Genomic DNA, 20,000 nt, shown 5'->3' with positions numbered 1-20,000 from the left:
TTATTGTGGCCTCTGATACAGTGAACCAGAAAGGTTAGCATGGCGTGGTATTGTAACTGTCAGTGATTATGCTTCTCTGCCACAGGATTTGAGGTTTAGTCTTGATTTTCAGAGGCTGTCTAGATAACATTTGTCTACTGTAATTGACTTTTCAAGTCAGAGAGAAAAGTCCAGTTAATAGAAATAAACAAAGAACCCTCACTAAATGGACTTTGCCCTGCAGATCTAACCTGGTTAAGAAATGTTTAATAAGTAAATGAAAATGTATGTACCAGTATCCACATTTAAGCAGCATTTGAAATGAGACTGAAAAAGGATTCTCAAAATTTAGTGTAAAAAGATACCACAACTCCTGGTTGTGATTTGTTTTAAAAATATGGTCTTGTAGCTTCTGCATTTTCCAGCACTGTAACTCAAGATTTCCAGAATACCCATGTCATCCAAGTATAATATGCATGTGGTAGCTGCAGGCTTTTTAATTCCATTTTGTCAGTATTTATTACTGTTTTTAAATACATTTCAAGTCCATTGTACAAAACCTACCTTTTGAATAAAATATAAAGATCTCTATTTTCTGTCTTTGTGATATATCATCATTAAAGATATAATATTAAATTAATTAATTAGGCAGAATAAAAATGGCACAGACGTTATAAATGCACATTTATTCCAGTGGCTGGTCTTCATAATTTTGCAAGTTTAAATACTTTATCTCAGACTACTTAGCATGCCTTTTTCCTTAAAACATCGTACTTCCAGTTCTACACTATATGACTTTGGCACTGTGACAAAACTTTCTTCAGATTCTTCAGCAGTCAGTATGTTTTGATATGTTGTTTAGATTTATGTGTTAACATATGTAATTATCATACATTTTATACAAAGATTTATGATTTGTGGAGAAGTTCTAGCAGCATTCTTTTGGTCCTCACTGTCTGAGATGAAACAGATAAGTGTTTTCTCGGGTATCAGTTTCATCATCTGAACTAAAGGAAACACATTCAGTTACAGTAGTAGACTTCAAGCAGCACAAGCCAGTTAAGGGGCTCATCAGTTTGTAAACATACATTTACTTCTATAGCATAATGGGTTCTCTTCCTGCCATAATTCATATACATCTGCATTCCTGTACTGCAGGGCCATTTACTACTGAGTCATATCTGACTAAAGAAGGATAAAGACAATTACACATCTATCCTGATATTAGAGATTATGAGTCTTTCAGCAAAGAATGTCTCCAGCCCTGTTAAAGTTATCCTTCTTACAAGAAATACGTCCACTGGCCTTCTCACAAGCGTAGCAGTATCTCCCTGGTAAACAAGTAGCATTTGTGAGTAAATACAGCTCACCCATATGCAGATAAATTATGATTTTCAAAGTTGCAGAAGTGCTCTGTTGTAAAGCTTTGGTTATAACTTGTTTTGTGCTTTGTAAAGACAATAACAACATTTTTACTCTGCAGTCTATTTCAATTACTATGATAATCACAGAACCTTAATTTCTCCTCATCTTATCAAATAGAAGATGCTGAATTCATTACTTTGTCCAGCAATTATGTCTTGGGCATGAGACTTTATTGAATTTACAATGTAGATTTTTGTTCTTCCACGCATACACAATATAAACTTATTGTAAACAATCTCATGAATGCTACAATCATGGCATTCATTTAAAACATTAAAATATTTTAAGGACTTTGTGACTTATGTTTCACCTTTTCATCACTTAAGAAAATCATTAACAATAGAACACTTACATACACACGTGTGTGTGTGTGTGTATATATATATATATATATATATATATATATATATATATATATATATATATGGTTTACTATCACATATTCATATCTACTCCATTTGAGTGTTAAGATGTCAAAATCACATGTTCGGAAATCGCAACACCGAACACAAAAAATGTCAAAGCATCATTTTAGTAAAGTTGAAATATTGAAAAATGTCAATTTTGCTGAAATGCTGCACTTCCGCTCAACATTAACAAACATTTTTGCAGGGGGGCAAGCACCCATGCACCTCCCACACCCCCTCTACTTACATATACAAACTCAGGGATCACACTACAATGAGGGAAAGGGTACATTTCCCGATCCCCAGTATAGTGCAATCTGCACCACAATATCAGACCTTATAAGAGCGAATGCTTGCTATTGTAAGGTTCAACATTATGGCATTCGTAATTTCAGTACTGCCAAAGACAGTTTTGCACAAATGTCAATCATACGAAGTGCGATCGACAAAGTGATTGTAAGCTTATACATATATATATATATATATATATATATATATATATATATATATATTTCATATATATATATATATATATATGTATGTATGTATATATATATATATATATATATATATATATATAGATAGATATATATATATATATATATATATATATATATATATATATATATAAAACTAAACAAAATGACAGCTGATGTGTCATTTTGACTTCATCTGTCTATGACTCTGCTGCATTAATTTTCATTTTTAAAAGCTGGACTATCATATCAATGAATATATCTGCTACTATGTTTAATTCTGCTATTGTCCCATATCGTACTGTATTTCCACTTGTATAAGTATGGTTTTGTATACCTGCTCTTTTATGGCTGTTACGTGTGTGTGTGTGTGTGTGTGTGTGTGTGTGTGTGTGTGTGTGTGTGTGTGTGTGTGTGTGTGTGTGTGCGCGCGCATTCACGAGCATGAGAGAGAGACATAGAGAGAAAGAGAGAACAGTAAGTGATATAAAATAGTGGAAGATGGATGTTGTGAGGATGGGGGGTTGTGGCAGAAAGTGGGATGATTTAATGACGACATTTTTTAGACAACTGATGTGCATATTTGTATGAAACCATATGTACATTGTGCTTTTAAGTACTCAGTTAATGCAACAGCTGCATTTCAAAGTCATAAGTGCAAATTAACAATTCCTGGTCACATTTCTTTTTTACTTTCTGAACATTTCAAATGCTTGGAAATATCACTTTCCCATTGTTCTAAACTTATAACAGCAGAACATAATTAGGATTTTATTTTTTATGAATCTGGCCTGTGAGAAAAATGAAAAAGTGTTTGCTTCTGCCACTTGCACCTAATGGCCTTTGCTGTCAATTCTAAAAGCAGCAACATGTGTTTCTGTCTATTTTGATCATGAAATACAAAAAAACAATAGTTTCATCTAATTTTGAATGCAGTCTGTTAAATGCAACATAGTCCTTCTTCTGGGTTACATGTTCTTGGACTATGATGATTATTTTACTGCAAATGCAATCTGATAATTATTTTTACAAAGAGATCCTTCAATATCCCTTCCCAGCACTTACAGTTTATGTGATAACCTCACCTACTTGCTTCTTGCATAACCTTCTTAACAGCTTGATAGACTAATTGGTCATCATTAGGGTCATGCTATTAGATAAAAAGACAGAGAATGCCTCCCAGAGATAAGAACTATCTGAGTACGAGCACTTTTGATGTATAACTGAGATCAGCTGAAGGAATTACTGGCTAGAATCATGAATGTACCTTGATTCATACAGATAGACTGATTACTTACCGCCTTCATGCCCCCTTCAAAAAAAAAAAAATAAAAAATAAAAAATTCTGACTGGGACCATAGTCCTCACATTATTTGTGCTTTTGTCCATATTCTTTGCTCTCGGATGTCAAGGGGTATGCCTATCAGTATAAGAATGAATGCAACAGAAAACAATTCCATACATTTAAAGCATCTGTTTATTTAGGCAATCCCTCAGAAATGAAAAGAGATCACTGTATGTACTTACCTAGGAAATGTCTGTGAAACAGAAGCGAGATCACTGCATGAACTCTGAAAGATCTGCCTCTTTGTCTACTTTTCCTTTGATTCATTCTTTTGTTCTCCTTTCCTTTTTTACTCATACCCTTCATCTGTATTAGGCTGTATTATGGTGCAGTCGCTAACATGTATTAGGCCTTCTCCATCTCTACCCATTTCGCATTGCTATGACGTTACTCTCACAGTTTTCAGAAATCAGCTTAAGCAAGCCAAGATCAAGGCATTCTGTTGAAGATTCAGATTGCATCCTCAAGTGAATAGATACACGGTGGCATGGGTTTTTAATCTTCCTTTCACAGTCATTCCACAAAAATTGTTGGTGATCCATTTTCTTGCTCTTTAGCTGTTACTCCCTTCCCATATTCTACAAAATACACTCACAGACTTAATTTGTTATTGCCAATAAGCTATTCCTATGCAGTAATTTACAAAGTGACCCCATTTCTTATTCCTGTTTCTCCTCTGTCTCAGGAGGTTTAGGACCACAGTGGAATGAATCTATCTTTCTTTCTGAGACAGTATTATATAGGGAATGCAAGACTTCCGAAATCAGTGCTAATAGCTTAAACAACAAATGGCTACAGCTCAAGGCTTGGATCCCTCAAGAAAATGTTGATAGCTTTAATGCAGTGGTGCAGCAGTTAACGTTATCCCCTCACAGCAAGAGGTTCTCCGGACTGATTCTCAGCTTGGGAGCATTCTGTGCGGAGTCTGCAGGTCCTCCCTTCATTTGCATGGGTTTCCTCTGGTTTCCTCCCACATTCAAAAAAACGTGTCTGGAGATTTTCTCTCCAGGCCTCCACTGAAAATAGGCTCTGTCCTAGTCAGACTTTCCCGGTTATCAAATGTTAAATAAAAATAAACGTGGTTAAATGGTGAAGACTGTATCTTTACTTACTTCTTGCATAACTATAACATCTTTATTAACAGCATGATAGACTAATTGGTCATTACGGACATGCTATTAGATAAAGACAATATCCAAACATCCCAGATTTTATTTATTTATTTATTTTATTTATTTTACATTTGTTGACCGGGCTAGTCCAACTGGATACATGTCCATTTTCAGTGGAGGCCCGAGGAGAAAAGCTCCAAGATCATGGTTACAAGAAACGAATACAAGTACAAAGTTGAAACAAGTACATACACTGACGTTTAAAGGCAAGATAAAGGAAGCAAGTAGTTATAATTTAAGATATATACAGACTTTGACAGAAGAACTAAAAGGGCTATAATGTAAACTTGTAGGTTATAGAGTTGGGTGGAGGCTTGTAGAGGCCAAGGTGAATTCAAGACGTTAACTATTAGTCTGGATTAGAGCAAGGGCATAACCATTGGGACTTCAGGAGAGCTCTGAGGTATATTTTAAATTGTTGCAGAGAGGGCATAAGTCTTAGGTTGCTTGGGAGGGCATTCCAGGATTTGCCAATGGAATTAGCATATAGTGCTTCACCACCGGAGTTGTTAGATTTAATGGTCAATACTTGTAGAGTTTTGGAGGACCTGAGGGATGTAAGGTTGGAGTAGGGGGTAAGTAGTTTGTTCAGTGCAGGGGTTTTTTCTGGGTGGTTGATAATTTTAAAAGCCTCAGTGAGTTGATTGAGTTTGAGAATATTAGGCAGTTCTAGCCAGTCTAGTGTCCTTAGGTTTAGGCAGTGATGTGTGCGATAGGGCATTCCCGTTATGAATCTGGCAATGTGATTGTAGGCAGTAGAAAGTTTGTTGAGCTCCCTCTTATGGAGGAAGGAGAATATTGGGGAGGCATAAAGGAGTGTGGAGAGGAGGTGGGTTCGGGCAATAGTTAGTTTTGTGTTTAGGGTTAAGAAGGTCTTTATTCTATACATGGATCCGAGTTTTTTGTTGACCGACTTAATGGTTAGATTTACATGCATATCAAATTTAAGTTTGTGGTCAATAGTAACCCCTAGCAGTTTAGTGTGGGAGACAGGGTAGATTATGGTGCCATTGTTGGAGGACACGTGGAAGGTTGGATTGTTGGTGTCTGGGGGATCTATTCCTTGGACGGTAGCTGGAGTGGGGAAGAATGGAAGTAATTTGGTTTTGGTTGGGTTGAGTAGGAGTTTAAGTTCTGAGAACCATTTTTCGACTGTGGAAAAGCAGTTTTGGGTTGTGACTTGGAGTTTGGTAAGAGAGACGTCAGAGCAGATAAGGGTGGACTCATCTGCATATTGAATGCAGGTAGCTTTAGGAATGATAGAGTCTAGACTGTTTATAAATATGGAAAAAAGAAGGGGACCAAGGATAGATCCTTGGGGAACACTGATATTGGTGGGGAGTAGGTCTGATAGTTTATTGTGCCACTGAACCGCCTGTTTTCTGCAAGAGAGGTAGGCGTTAAACCAACTTATTGTTGGTTTACTAAGATGAAAGGATTCCAGTGTGTAGAGCAATTGTTGGTGGTTGACCATATTGAAAGCTTTCGATAGGTCTAGAAAGAGCGCAGAGGAGATAAGTTTGTTGTTGCGGTTGTGATTGACTGAGTCAACAAAGGAGAGGAGGGCAGTGGTTGTGCTGTGATGGGGGCGGAAGCCGTGTTGGGTGTTAGATAGGAGGTTATTTTGTGTGAGGTGGGTAATGAGTTGTTTGTGGACACAGCGCTCCATAATTTTGGCTAGAGGAGACAGTATGGCTATGGGTCGATAGTTAGAAGTGTCAGTAGAGGTCCCTCCTTTGTGGAGGGGGATGATATAAGAGATTTTCCAAATAGAGGGAATAGAAGCTTCTGATATAGTTCGGTTGATCAATATTGAGACAGGGTAGGCTATGGCGTCAGATGCAATTTGTATGTATTTGGCTGGGAGTGAGTCAGCTGCTAGGGTGGTTGGTTTAAGTTTTTTCAAGAGGATACGAATATAGGAGGTGGGGGTAGGTTGAAGGTTGAAGGTAGTTTGGGTTGATTCATTGGTTGAGGTTACCACCGAGGGGGAAGTGGCAAGCTTACTGGCGAGGGACTGGATGGTTTCAGTAAAAAAAGTGATAAAGAGATAAACTGGCAAGGGACTGGATGGTTTCAGTAAAAAAAGTGATAAAGAGATAAATTAAATATTGAAACATCCCAGATAAATTACATATGAATTTGAGAAACATGTTCCCAACTGCCTGCTTTTGTAAATGTTATTGCATGGCAATATATTTTTTTTTTTAGTGGTGACATATATTCCATCACTTTACTGCCTTAAGGTTTTCTTCAATATTACATGGATTTTTCTTTTTCAAAACATCATTTTCCTGGGGAGCTTCAGTCTCATTTGTTTAGGTTTTTTTTTTTACAATATAGCTTATTGGAACACTAGCCTTGTATAATCTACCCCAGACTGCTTCCCAATCAACATTACCAAAACCACATGCATAGAGGAACTCATTTCTTGATACTGTTATGAAATATGCCTACTAGGTGTCCCACTATGAATGTCATACAAAATCAGCTTATTAACCACTGCTCTGTAGCCTCTGTCATGAAAGGAGATACTGCCAGCCCAGCTATCTGGACTTTTGTAAATAGTTATATGTCATCTGTGAATATCAACATGATTTATATAGAAGTGTGACAAAGAGTGATACTGCCAGCACATCTGTCTGGAATTTTGTAAATGGCTATGTGTCATTTGTGAATGTCAACATGCTTCATGTAAGATGCTTCTGCTACAACTGTAGCAGAAATGTATGTTATGTGTATATCAAACTGCGGTACAGAAGTGTGTGTTGAAAAGGTATTTTACAAAGTACTGAGCTTAAAGATGATTAGAACATAAATATACCTGCACTTTTGTAACTGTTTAGATGTATATATTTTAACATTGGAAACTGGAACACCAGATATTAACTTCAGAAAAATAGCTGAAATTAAATTACTATATAACCACATAATAAAAGGATGTTATCTTTCAGTTTCAGTGCAGTAACAGACAGGGTGTCTAGAACTAGAGGTTCACTGTATTGTCTTGGAAGTGTCTTTATTGTTTTATGACTTCCAGGATCTGCCTTAGATCCAAGAAAAGCCTTGTTTATGTATTTTCACAGATAGATGCTAAATATTACCAGCTGTATCAGTGGGAGGTTTTACCTGGGATACAGTCAGATGACAAGAAGTGATGTCATCCTGCAATCTTGCCCAGCAGTAATTTTTCAGATATTAATTTAAGAACTCTCTGAGAGAGACTGAGTATTCTATATTTTTCTTTGACCTGACTTCATCAACTTGAAGACCCATTCACCACACCTGCCTTGCTTGCTCTGTAAGTAAGTAAACTAGGATATATTAATTTTCTAGATATAGCCAGGAGTATTGCAAAGCTTAATTTAGATGTCTTTCTTTATTTATTTGAGAATGTCCTGCAATGTTGCTTTAAATATTTCCTGTGATTTTGAACTCTTGATTATATACTATTTTCTTCTTCATTTATTTTTTATAATTAAATATATTTAAGCCTTTCATTGTGGCTGATATTTGTGAGACATATTTAAGTTCTGAGAGTACTTGCATGTTTATTTGGTGACATTGTGGGCCACTTCTAATAGCCTTGCGTTTGGTCAAACTACCATTTGTATTGATAGTAACATTATGCAGTAAGATTGGACACCCTTTGTTAAGGACCTTAAAGTAGCTGATAAAGAGTTGGCTGGTGGCAGTAATAACTATCTTATAGTCTGAGCAGAAGGGGCATAGTAAACCTGTGCCAGCCTTTTCAGTTGTGTATATGTGTGTGTGTGTGTGTGTGTGTGTGTGTGTGTGTGTGTGTGTGTGTGTGTGTGTGTGTGTGTGTGTGTAAATCAAACCTCAAAGTGTATGTGTGTGTCAGCTACATGGGCAGGGACACGAAGCACTGATTAGACAGAAAGGGTGGTGGAGGTCTTGGTTTGGGTACTCAGCTGAGATCACTATAGCTGTGCCAGTGGGGAGTCTTATTGGGTACCTGGAGAAAGAGGGAGAAACCAGCCCCGGGCTTACTGTGATCTCGGTGTGCTCTAAGAGAAAATGGACTTGTTGCAGAGAGCTGCCTCTGGAAATACTGTGTGTGTACCTGTCATCCTCCCAATGTATTTCCCCCACTGTTGCCAGTGGTGAGGATTGAGGCTCCTTGATTACTGGGCCAGTGGTGGGGCATCACAGCTTCATTCTTGAATTTCTGTACAGAAATATCAGGATTAGTCTTTACAAATGCTTGATCACTTCTTTTATGGAAATTTTCCTTCTTATGCAAACTAAAGCTGCTAAATGTGATTCAGTTAAAAGACAGACTGATACAAACCTAATACTTAAATCCTTCTTGAGCATTCTTGCCTGAGTATATACAATTTTATTCTACCAAGGGGAATGATAATAAAGGGAGGCAAATGCCAATGTCTTTATTTAATTTGGTCAGCACCAAGTTTATCTCTAATGACAAAAGTGGAAAAAATGGAATCAAATAAAGGACCCTGAGCACTGCTAAGTTTTCCTTGCTATAATCTGTACCAGTAGGATTGCTTCTAAAGAATCTATGTCAAGTTTTGTCAGAAACAACTGAGCTCATGTTTTTAGGAATTCAAAACTCTTTTTGTCAGAACCAAGAGCATTTTGAGTAATTGACAAAACAAACATCTTCAATGCTGTGAATAACCCCAGTCATGCCCACTTGGTAAACCAACTGAAAGGTCATACCTTTTCCTTAAGCTCTGCATACATATTTCTATATCCCCAGTAATCAAGATCAAGCAATCATATCACAACCCACTGCATATCTACAACTCAGCTTCTAGTTGCACGTTTTAACTGTAAAACCCGTGATGAAGCTGCTTAACTCAGGAATTCCCCACTCGGGAATCATAGTCCCCACTCAGGAATCATAGAAAAGCTTACTAAGCTAGGCATTAACCCCTATATCTCTAGGTGGATTGTAAACTGGCTCACAGATAGAACCCACAGTGTGAAAGTAGCTGACTCCAAGTCAGACTGCCAACCAGTCATGAGTGGAGTCCCACAGGGTTCGGTCCTGGGTCCTCTCCTGTTTGGTATCTACTTCTCTGAAGTCCAGGCCAACACGAAGGGACCCTGACTGACAAAGTTCGCAGATGATTGCAAGTTGGGAGCTATTATTAACTCCCCAAGTGATGTTAACATCCTACAGTAAGGCCTCACTGAGACCAATAACTGGTGTCAGAACCATGGCATTAAGCTCAATGCCAAAAAATGTGTCATCATCCTTTGGGAAAAACCCGATTCCCATGAATTACCACATCGATGGTAGTCCACTGAACACAGAAGGCATTATAAGAGATCTGAGAAAACAGGTTGACAACAACCTCTCTTTTGACCACCACATTGCCACTCTGGTCAAAATGTCCTATGTGGCACATCTCATTACTAAGAGTTTTGCATCCAGGAAGAAAGAGGTCATTGTCTCCCACTACTCTTCCCTCATTAGGCCAATCATCGAGTACAATGCCCCCATTTGAGATATACCTCAATAGATAACTGCAACAATGAGAGAGGCTGCAAAAGTGCTTCACAAAGAGCATCCTAGGCCTTAAACACTTTTCCTATATGGACAGACTCAAAAAACTCCAACTATTCTCTGTCTCATATCGCCTACTTAGAAGGTGATATCTGTTTGACTTACAAAGCCATATCTGACTCAGCTTTGTTTGAAATGCTACATCTAAAGAAATCCCTTCACACCACACACTCCATAGACCTCAACCTCATTACCACAATCAACAGGACATGCTGGAGGTACAGGTTCATAACCCAGAGACTGCCCATGCTATGGAATAGACTTTCCATACATGTCAAACAGAGCACCTCACTGGGCCTCTTCAAGAGAAATCTTGACAAGTGGTTGGGAAATAGAAAATTCACTCCGGGGATCACTCCAGTGGCTCTACTCGACAGAGGCACTGGAAACTAAGGCCAGGTGGCATGATGCCAGGGTAATCCTATGGGCTAGGCTTGTAAAGGTTCCAGGGCCATTAGCCTAGTACACATCTATGAACCTATGAACAAGTAGACGTGAAAGGAGGTCATGCATTTACTGATCCCCAATCCTGTCTTAAAGATCTACCATGTCTAATACCTCAGCGTGCATCATCAATGTATTTCTCATTTCTGTCATAGTGTTATTGCTTGAGGGTAATTCTTTTTGTTATGGTAATGCATTCATCTTTTGTGCAAAATGTCTGCATGATATCCTGTTTTAGGCTTCTAGCCAGACCTCAAAAGTGTGATTTTTGAGTAAATGTATAATATGTATAGTGTATTGGCTGCTGCACAGTCCTACTACAGACCTAGCAAAGGATTTATTACTTTGACTGCAGTCTATAATGCACTATTGACTTTTACTTCATAAGAGCAGAACAAGGGTTGGTAATAATGGCCTTTCTTTAAATATATTACCAATCTTCATAATTTTGAACTTATTTCTGAAATGTATACACAATTTTGTTCTATATTTGCATAATTAATGTATGCCTACTTAAATTAATAGTAATAAATAAGAACACCCATTTGTTAACCAGGTAGGCCCACTGGACATGTCATTTTCAGGGGTAACCAGGGAGCAACATTAACTAAGTGACTTGCTAAAGGTTCCACAGTATGGCAATGAGGACTGCAGGAATCAAACTCTGTACCACAAGGTCAAATGTTATTCTTGTTTGTATAACGTATTATAAACCAATATTCACTGGCTTTTATTACCATTCAAATACAATACTGTAACATTTCCTACTTTTTCCATCTGCATTCTTTATTAAATGTATTTTTGTTGATATTCTGCTGCTGTTTTCTGATCATTTTTGTATTGTGCACCTTTAGCACAGGTTGCCATTGAAAATGGCCCTCGAACCAATTTATTCTTGCTGTTAACAAATGTAAAATAAGTCATAAATTTAAAAAGGAATGTGTTTACAGCAATATGGTGAATGGTCTCCTCAACGTGACAGTCACTGTGGAGTTCCAAAAAGAATTTGAATCTATAGACTACTCCAGCAACACTTTGTAAAAATGGATTTGAGGAAGGATCTGATGTCTGGTTCAAAGGCAGTCTTAGACATAGAACTCCCAAATAGCTATCTGAACCACCGCTGCACTACCTTCAAACCCAGCAGGGCTTCTAGCTTGGTCCTAGTACTCCTCTCATTGTTTACAGATGGCATTTTGTACCTGCCAATGTTGAAGATCAATGTGATGATGATCAGATACTTCCAAAGCCTGCTGAGCATCTTGTGAAGTGCAACATTAAATTCAAAAGGGTTTCAGCAGTTTTTTTAATGTTAAAATACATCCACTGGTTGGCTGACTGATGATCTGACTGTGATTCAGATGGCCTGGCATCAACTAGTGAAGCAAGCATGTGAGAACTGAGAAAGGAGGGTGTAAGATAATGGCTAATGTTGGCTTGCCAATCCTAGGTCAAAAAATGTAGTCTGGTCTTATGCAGTGCTGACACCTACTGGAGGAAGACTTGCATACCATTCAGCACATGGTCTAGGAAAGTATATTGGACTCCATCAGGCCTTATCTATGTGTTAGATTTCATGGAATATGTGCATAGATAGAAAGAAGCCTGTAGTATTTGCAGATACACATATCAGGCATTAGGGAAGAGGTCAGGCTCAAATAAATAAGTAGAAATCATGTCTGCTAAATAATAGCTGTGCCTTAACCAACTCTTGACATTGTGATGTAGAACAAATGATAATTTCCATAGCTGTGTGTGGATGGTTGGTAAACGTGTGGAAAGAAAAAAGATATATGCAGAAAGCTGTTTGGTATTTTGCACCTTAAGAGATCTTAGTCCTTCTCAGAAAATGCAAAGAAATTATCCTCTGAGGAATTGTTTAATAGGTGTACATAACTGCAAATATCAATAAATATGGAACAGATTCTTTACTTTCATTAAAATTCCATACTGACTTGACAGCTGTTAAAGCTAAACTACAGACTTACAAGATCCATTGCTCCTGAAGTGAAGAAAGGCATAGGAATTATCCTGCTTAGTCCATAAGTGGAATACAGCCTTTTGTAATAATCATGAACTCTTCTAGTAGCATAGCCCTACTTCAAGATGATCCAAGTAAAATGTGTCAGTCTCTCTCTGTCTCTGTCTCTGTCAGATGCTAGGGAACATCATTGTCAACTGTTAAGTTATATACAAGGTTAACTGATATTCTTTAACAGTAAGGGACCAGCTGCTAATCTTCCATCATGTATTTAAGCTGCTCTGACTTTCATACTGTGCCTCCCTTTACATAGAAATGGGTTATTAGTACCTATTATGCCTGGTTGCAAGGATTAGGGGGTGGATTCCCAGCTGGACCCAGGTTGCTGGGGTTCATCTAGCAGAGCCAGCAGAGAAGGAGCCATGCAAAGAGGGGGACAAGTAAAATGGTGTTGCCTACTCACATTTACAAGGGAGAGAAACTGCTGCTTAGACACACTCGGGGCAACAGCTGGTGATGCTGTATTTCTAGTGGAGACCGGGAAGCTCATTAACTGTACCTCTAGGGGTTGGGAGCAATGTTTGGAAGAAATACCCCCTACAGAAGTGATGTTATTTTTGATACATATCTATAAATATGTATGTATGTATATGTGTGTGTGTGTGTGTGTGTGTGTGTGTGTGTGTGTGTGTGTGTGTGTGTGTGTGTATATCACTTTACTCCCTTAAGGTTTTCTTCAATATTACATGGATTTTTCTTTTTCAAAACATCATTTTACTGGGGAGCTTTAGTCTCATTTGTTTAGGTTTTTTTTACAATATAGCTTATTGGAACACTAGCCTTGTATAATCTACCCCAGACTGCTTCCCAATCAACATTACCAAAACCACATGCATAGAGGAACTCATTTCTTGATACTGTTATGAAATATGCCTACTAGGTGTCCCACTATGAATGTCATACAAAATCAGCTTATTAACCACTGCTCTGTAGCCTCTGTCATGAAAGGAGATACTGCCAGCCCAGCTATCTGGACTTTTGTAAATAGTTATATGTCATCTGTGAATATCAACATGATTTATATAGAAGTGTGACAAAGAGTGATACTGCCAGCACATCTGTCTGGAATTTTGTAAATGGCTATGTGTCATTTGTGAATGTCAACATGCTTCATGTAAGATGCTTCTGCTACAACTGTAGCAGAAATATATGTTATGTGTATATCAAACTGCCGGTACAGAAGTGTGTGTTGAAAAGGTATTTTACAAAGTACTGAGCTTAAAGATGATTAGAACATAAATATACCTGCACTTTTGTAACTGTTTAGATGTATATATTTTAACATTGGAAACTGGAACACCAGATATTAACTTCAGAAAAATAGCTGAAATTAAATTACTATATAACCACATAATAAAAGGATGTTATCTTTCAGTTTCAGTGCAGTAACAGACATGGTGTCTAGAACTAGAGGTTCACTGTATTGTCTTGGAAGTGTCTTTATTGTTTTATGACTTCCAGGATCTGCCTTAGATCTAAGAAAAGCCTTGTTTATGTATTTTCACAGATAGATGCTAAATATTACCAGCTGTATCAGTGGGGGTTTTACCTGGGATACAGTCAGATGACAAGAAGTGATGTCATCCTGCAATCTAGCCCAGCAGTAATTTTTCAGATATTAATTTAAGAACTCTCTGAGAGAGACTGAGTATTCTATATTTTTCTTTGACCTGACTTCATCAACTTGAAGACCCATTCACCACACCTGCCTTGCTTGCTCTGTAAGTAAGTAAACTAGGATATATTAATTTTCTAGATATAGTCAGAAGTATTGCAAAGCTTAATTTAGATGTCTTTCTTTATTTATTTGAGAATGTCCTGCAATGTTGCTTTAAATATTTCCTGTGATTTTGAACTCTTGATTATATACTATTTTCTTCTTCATTTATTTTTTTATAATTAAATATATTTAAGCCTTTTATTGTGGCTGATATTTGTGAGACATTTAAGTTCTGAGAGTACTTGCATGTTTATTTGGTGACATTGTGGGCCACTTCTAATAGCCTTGCATTCGGTCAAACTACCATTTGTATTGATAGTAACATTATACAGTAAGATTGAACACCCTTTGTTAAGGGCCTTAAAGTAGCTGATAAAGAGTTGGCTGGTGGCAGTAATAACTATCTTATAGTCTGAGCAGAAGGGGCATAGCTAGTAAACCTGTGCCAGCCTTTTCAGTTGTATATATGTGTGTGTGTGTGTGTGTGTGTGTGTGTGTGTGTGTGTGTGTGTGTGTGTGTAAATCAAACCTCAAAGTACATGTGTGTGTCAGCTACATGGGCAGGGACACGAAGCACTGATTAGACAGAAAGGGTGGTGGAGGTCTTGGCTTGGGTACTCAGCTGAGATCTCTATAGCTGTGCCAGTGGGGAGTCTTATTGGGGACCTGGAGAAAGAGGGAGAAACCAGCCCCAGGCTTACTGTGATCTCGGTGTGCTCTAAGAGAAAATGGACTTGTTGCAGAGAGCTGCATCTGGAAATACTGTGTGTGTACCTGTCATCCTCCCAATGTATTTCCCCCACTGTTGCCAGTGGTGAGGATTGAGGCTCCTTGATTACTGGGCCAGTGGTGGGGCATCACAGCTTCATTCTTGAATTTCTGTACAGAAATATCAGGATTAGTCTTTACAAATGCTTGATCACTTCTTTTATGGAAATTTTCCTTCTTATGCAAACTAAAGCTGCTAAATGTGATTCAGTTAAAAGACAGACTGATACAAACCTAATACTTAAATCCTTCTTGAGCATTCTTGCCTGAGTATATACAATTTTATTCTACCAAGGGGAATGATAATAAAGGGAGGCAAATGCCAATGTCTTTATTTAATTTGGTCAGCACCAAGTTTATCTCTAATGACAAAAGTGGAAAAAATGGAATCAAATAAAGGACCCTGAGCACTGCTAAGGTTTCCTTGCTATAATCTGTACCAGTAGGATTGCTTCTAAAGAATCTATGTCAAGTTTTGTCAGAAACAACTGAGCTCATGTTTTTAGGAATTCAAAACTCTTTTTGTCAGAACCAAGAGCATTTTGAGCAATTGACAAAACAAACATCTTCAATGCTGTGAATAACCCCAGTCATGCCCACTTGGTTAACCAACTGAAAGGTCATACCTTTTCCTTAAGCTCTGCATACATATTTCTATATCCCCAGTAATCAAGATCAAGCAATCATATCACAACCCAGTGCATATCTACAACTCAGCTTCTAGTTGCACGTTTTAACTGTAAAACCCGTGATGAAGCTGCTTAACTCAGGAATTCTCCACTCGGGAATCATAGTCCCCACTCAGGAATCATAGAAAAACTTACTAAGCTAGGCATTAACCCCTATATCTCTAGGTGGATTGTAAACTGGCTCACAGATAGAACCCACAGTGTGAAAGTAGCTGACTCCAAGTCAGACTACCAACCAGTCATGAGTGGAGTCCCACAGGGTTCGGTCCTGGGTCCTCTCCTGTTTGGTATCTACTTCTCTGAAGTCCAGGCCAACACGAAGGGACCCTGACTGACAAAGTTCGCAGATGATTGCAAGTTGGGAGCTATTATTAACTCCCCAAGTGATGTTAACATCCTACAGTAAGGCCTCACTGAGACCAATAACTGGTGTCAGAACCATGGCATTAAGCTCAATGCCAAAAAATGTGTCATCATCCCCTTTGGGAAAAACCCGATTCCCATGAATTACCACATCGATGGTAGTCCACTGAACACAGAAGGCATTATAAGAGATCTGAGAAAACAGGTTGACAACGACCTCTCTTTTGACCACCACATTGCCACTCTGGTCAAAATGTCCTATGTGGCACATCTCATTACTAAGAGTTTTGCATCCAGGAAGAAAGAGGTCATTGTCTCCCACTACTCTTCCCTCATTAGGCCAATCATCGAGTACAATGCCCCCATTTGAGATATACCTCAATAGATAACTGCAACAATGAGAGAGGCTGCAAAAGTGCTTCACAAAGAGCATCCTAGGCCTTAAACACTTTTCCTATATGGACAGACTCAAAAAACTCCAACTATTCTCTGTCTCATATCGCCTACTTAGAAGGTGATATCTGTTTGACTTACAAAGCCATATCTGACTCAGCTTTGTTTGAAATGCTACATCTAAAGAAATCCCTTCACACCACACACTCCATAGACCTCAACCTCATTACCACAATCAACAGGACATGCTGGAGGTACAGGTTCATAACCCAGAGACTGCCCATGATATGGAATAGACTTTCCATACATGTCAAACAGAGCACCTCACTGGGCCTCTTCAAGAGAAATCTTGACAAGTGGTTGGGAAATAGAAAATTCACTCGGGGATCACTCCAGTGGCTCTACTCGACAGAGGCACTGGAAACTAAGGCCAGGTGGCATGATGCCAGGGTAATCCTATGGGCTAGGCTTGTAAAGGTTCCAGGGCCATTAGCCTAGTACACATCTATGAACCTATGAACAAGTAGACGTGAAAGGAGGTCATGCATTTACTGATCCCCAATCCTGTCTTAAAGATCTACCATGTCTAATACCTCAGCGTGCATCATCAATGTATTTCTCATTTCTGTCATAGTGTTATTGCTTGAGGGTAATTCTTTTTGTTATGGTAATGCATTCATCTTTTGTGCAAAATGTCTGCATGATATCCTGTTTTAGGCTTCTAGCCAGACCTCAAAAGTGTGATTTTTGAGTAAATGTATAATATGTATAGTGTATTGGCTGCTGCACAGTCCTACTACAGACCTAGCAAAGGATTTATTACTTTGACTGCAGTCTATAATGCACTATTGACTTTTACTTCATAAGAGCAGAACAAGGGTTGGTAATAATGGCCTTTCTTTAAATATATTACCAATCTTCATAATTTTGAACTTATTTCTGAAATGTATACACAATTTTGTTCTATATTTGCATAATTAATGTATGCCTACTTAAATTAATAGTAATAAATAAGAACACCCATTTGTTAACCAGGTAGGCCCACTGGACATGTCATTTTCAGGGGTAACCAGGGAGCAACATCTACTAAGTAACTTGCTAAAGGTTCCACAGTATGGCAATGAGGACTGCAGGAATCAAACTCTGTACCACAAGGTCAAATGTTATTCTTGTTTGTATAACGTATTATAAACCAATATTCACTGGCTTTTATTACCATTCAAATACAATACTGTAACATTTCCTACTTTTTCCATCTGCATTCTTTATTAAATGTATTTTTGTTGATATTCTGCTGCTGTTTTCTGATCATTTTTGTATTGTGCACCTTTAGCACAGGTTGCCATTGAAAATGGCCCTCGAACCAATTTATTCTTGCTGTTAACAAATGTAAAATAAGTCATAAATTTAAAAAGGAATGTGTTTACAGCAATATGGTGAATGGTCTCCTCAACGTGACAGTCACTGTGGAGTTCCAAAAAGAATTTGAATCTATAGACTACTCCAGCAACACTTTGTAAAAATGGATTTGAGGAAGGATCTGATGTCTGGTTCAAAGGCAGTCTTAGACATAGAACTCCCAAATAGCTATCTGAACCACCGCTGCACTACCTTCAAACCCAGCAGGGCTTCTAGCTTGGTCCTAGTACTCCTCTCATTGTTTACAGATGGCATTTTGTACCTGCCAATGTTGAAGATCAATGTGATGATGATCAGATACTTCCAAAGCCTGCTGAGCATCTTGTGAAGTGCAACATTAAATTCAAAAGGGTTTCAGCAGTTTTTTTAATGTTAAAATACATCCACTGGTTGGCTGACTGATGATCTGACTGTGATTCAGATGGCCTGGCATCAACTAGTGAAGCAAGCATGTGAGAACTGAGAAAGGAGGGTGTAAGATAATGGCTAATGTTGGCTTGCCAATCCTAGGTCAAAAAATGTAGTCTGGTCTTATGCAGTGCTGACACCTACTGGAGGAAGACTTGCATACCATTCAGCACATGGTCTAGGAAAGTATATTGGACTCCATCAGGCCTTATCTATGTGTTAGATTTCATGGAATATGTGCATAGATAGAAAGAAGCCTGTAGTATTTGCAGATACACATATCAGGCATTAGGGAAGAGGTCAGGCTCAAATAAATAAGTAGAAATCATGTCTGCTAAATAATAGCTGTGCCTTAACCAACTCTTGACATTGTGATGTAGAACAAATGATAATTTCCATAGCTGTGTGTGGATGGTTGGTAAACGTGTGGAAAGAAAAAGATATATGCAGAAAGCTGTTTGGTATTTTGCACCTTAAGAGATCTTAGTCCTTCTCAGAAAATGCAAAGAAATTATCCTCTGAGGAATTGTTTAATAGGTGTACATAACTGCAAATATCAATAAATATGGAACAGATTCTTTACTTTCATTAAAATTCCATACTGACTTGACAGCTGTTAAAGCTAAACTACAGACTTACAAGATCCATTGCTCCTGAAGTGAAGAAAGGCATAGGAATTATCCTGCTTAGTCCATAAGTGGAATACAGCCTTTTGTAATAATCATGAACTCTTCTAGTAGCATAGCCCTACTTCAAGATGATCCAAGTAAAATGTGTCAGTCTCTCTCTGTCTCTGTCTCTGTCAGATGCTAGGGAACATCATTGTCAACTGTTAAGTTATATACAAGGTTAACTGATATTCTTTAACAGTAAGGGACCAGCTGCTAATCTTCCATCATGTATTTAAGCTGCTCTGACTTTCATACTGTGCCTCCCTTTACATAGAAATGGGTTATTAGTACCTATTATGCCTGGTTGCAAGGATTAGGGGTGGATTCCCAGCTGGACCCAGGTTGCTGGGGTTCATCTAGCAGAGCCAGCAGAGAAGGAGCCATGCAAAGAGGGGGACAAGTAAAATGGTGTTGCCTACTCACATTTACAAGGGAGAGAAACTGCTGCTTAGACACACTCGGGGCAACAGCTGGTGATGCTGTATTTCTAGTGGAGACCGGGAAGCTCATTAACTGTACCTCTAGGGGTTGGGAGCAATGTTTGGAAGAAATACCCCCTACAGAAGTGATGTTATTTTTGATACATATCTATCAATATGTATGTATGTATATGTGTGTGTGTGTGTGTGTGTGTGTGTGTGTGTGTGTGTGTGTGTGTGTGTGTATATATATATATATATATATATATATATATATATATATATATATATAGAGTTCCCC

The 20,000-nt window shown here is 38.2% G+C and overlaps 1 protein-coding gene across 1 annotated transcript in view; it reads left to right on the top strand.

Annotated features, from left to right (window-relative positions):
* The window catches only part of WNT6 (Wnt family member 6), a 1,614,901-nt gene that overhangs the window by 514,295 nt on the left and 1,080,606 nt on the right, over positions 1-20,000 (top strand). The gene's annotated exons all lie outside the window — the stretch shown is intronic.

Source organism: Protopterus annectens, chromosome 6.part0 (assembly GCF_019279795.1).
Source record: "Protopterus annectens isolate FY-2018-M chromosome 6.part0, PAN1.0, whole genome shotgun sequence".
Classification (NCBI taxonomy): Eukaryota; Metazoa; Chordata; order Ceratodontiformes; family Protopteridae; genus Protopterus; species Protopterus annectens.
The sequence above is the reverse complement of the archived record's forward strand: the minus strand, read 5'-3'. Positions and strand labels throughout refer to the sequence as shown.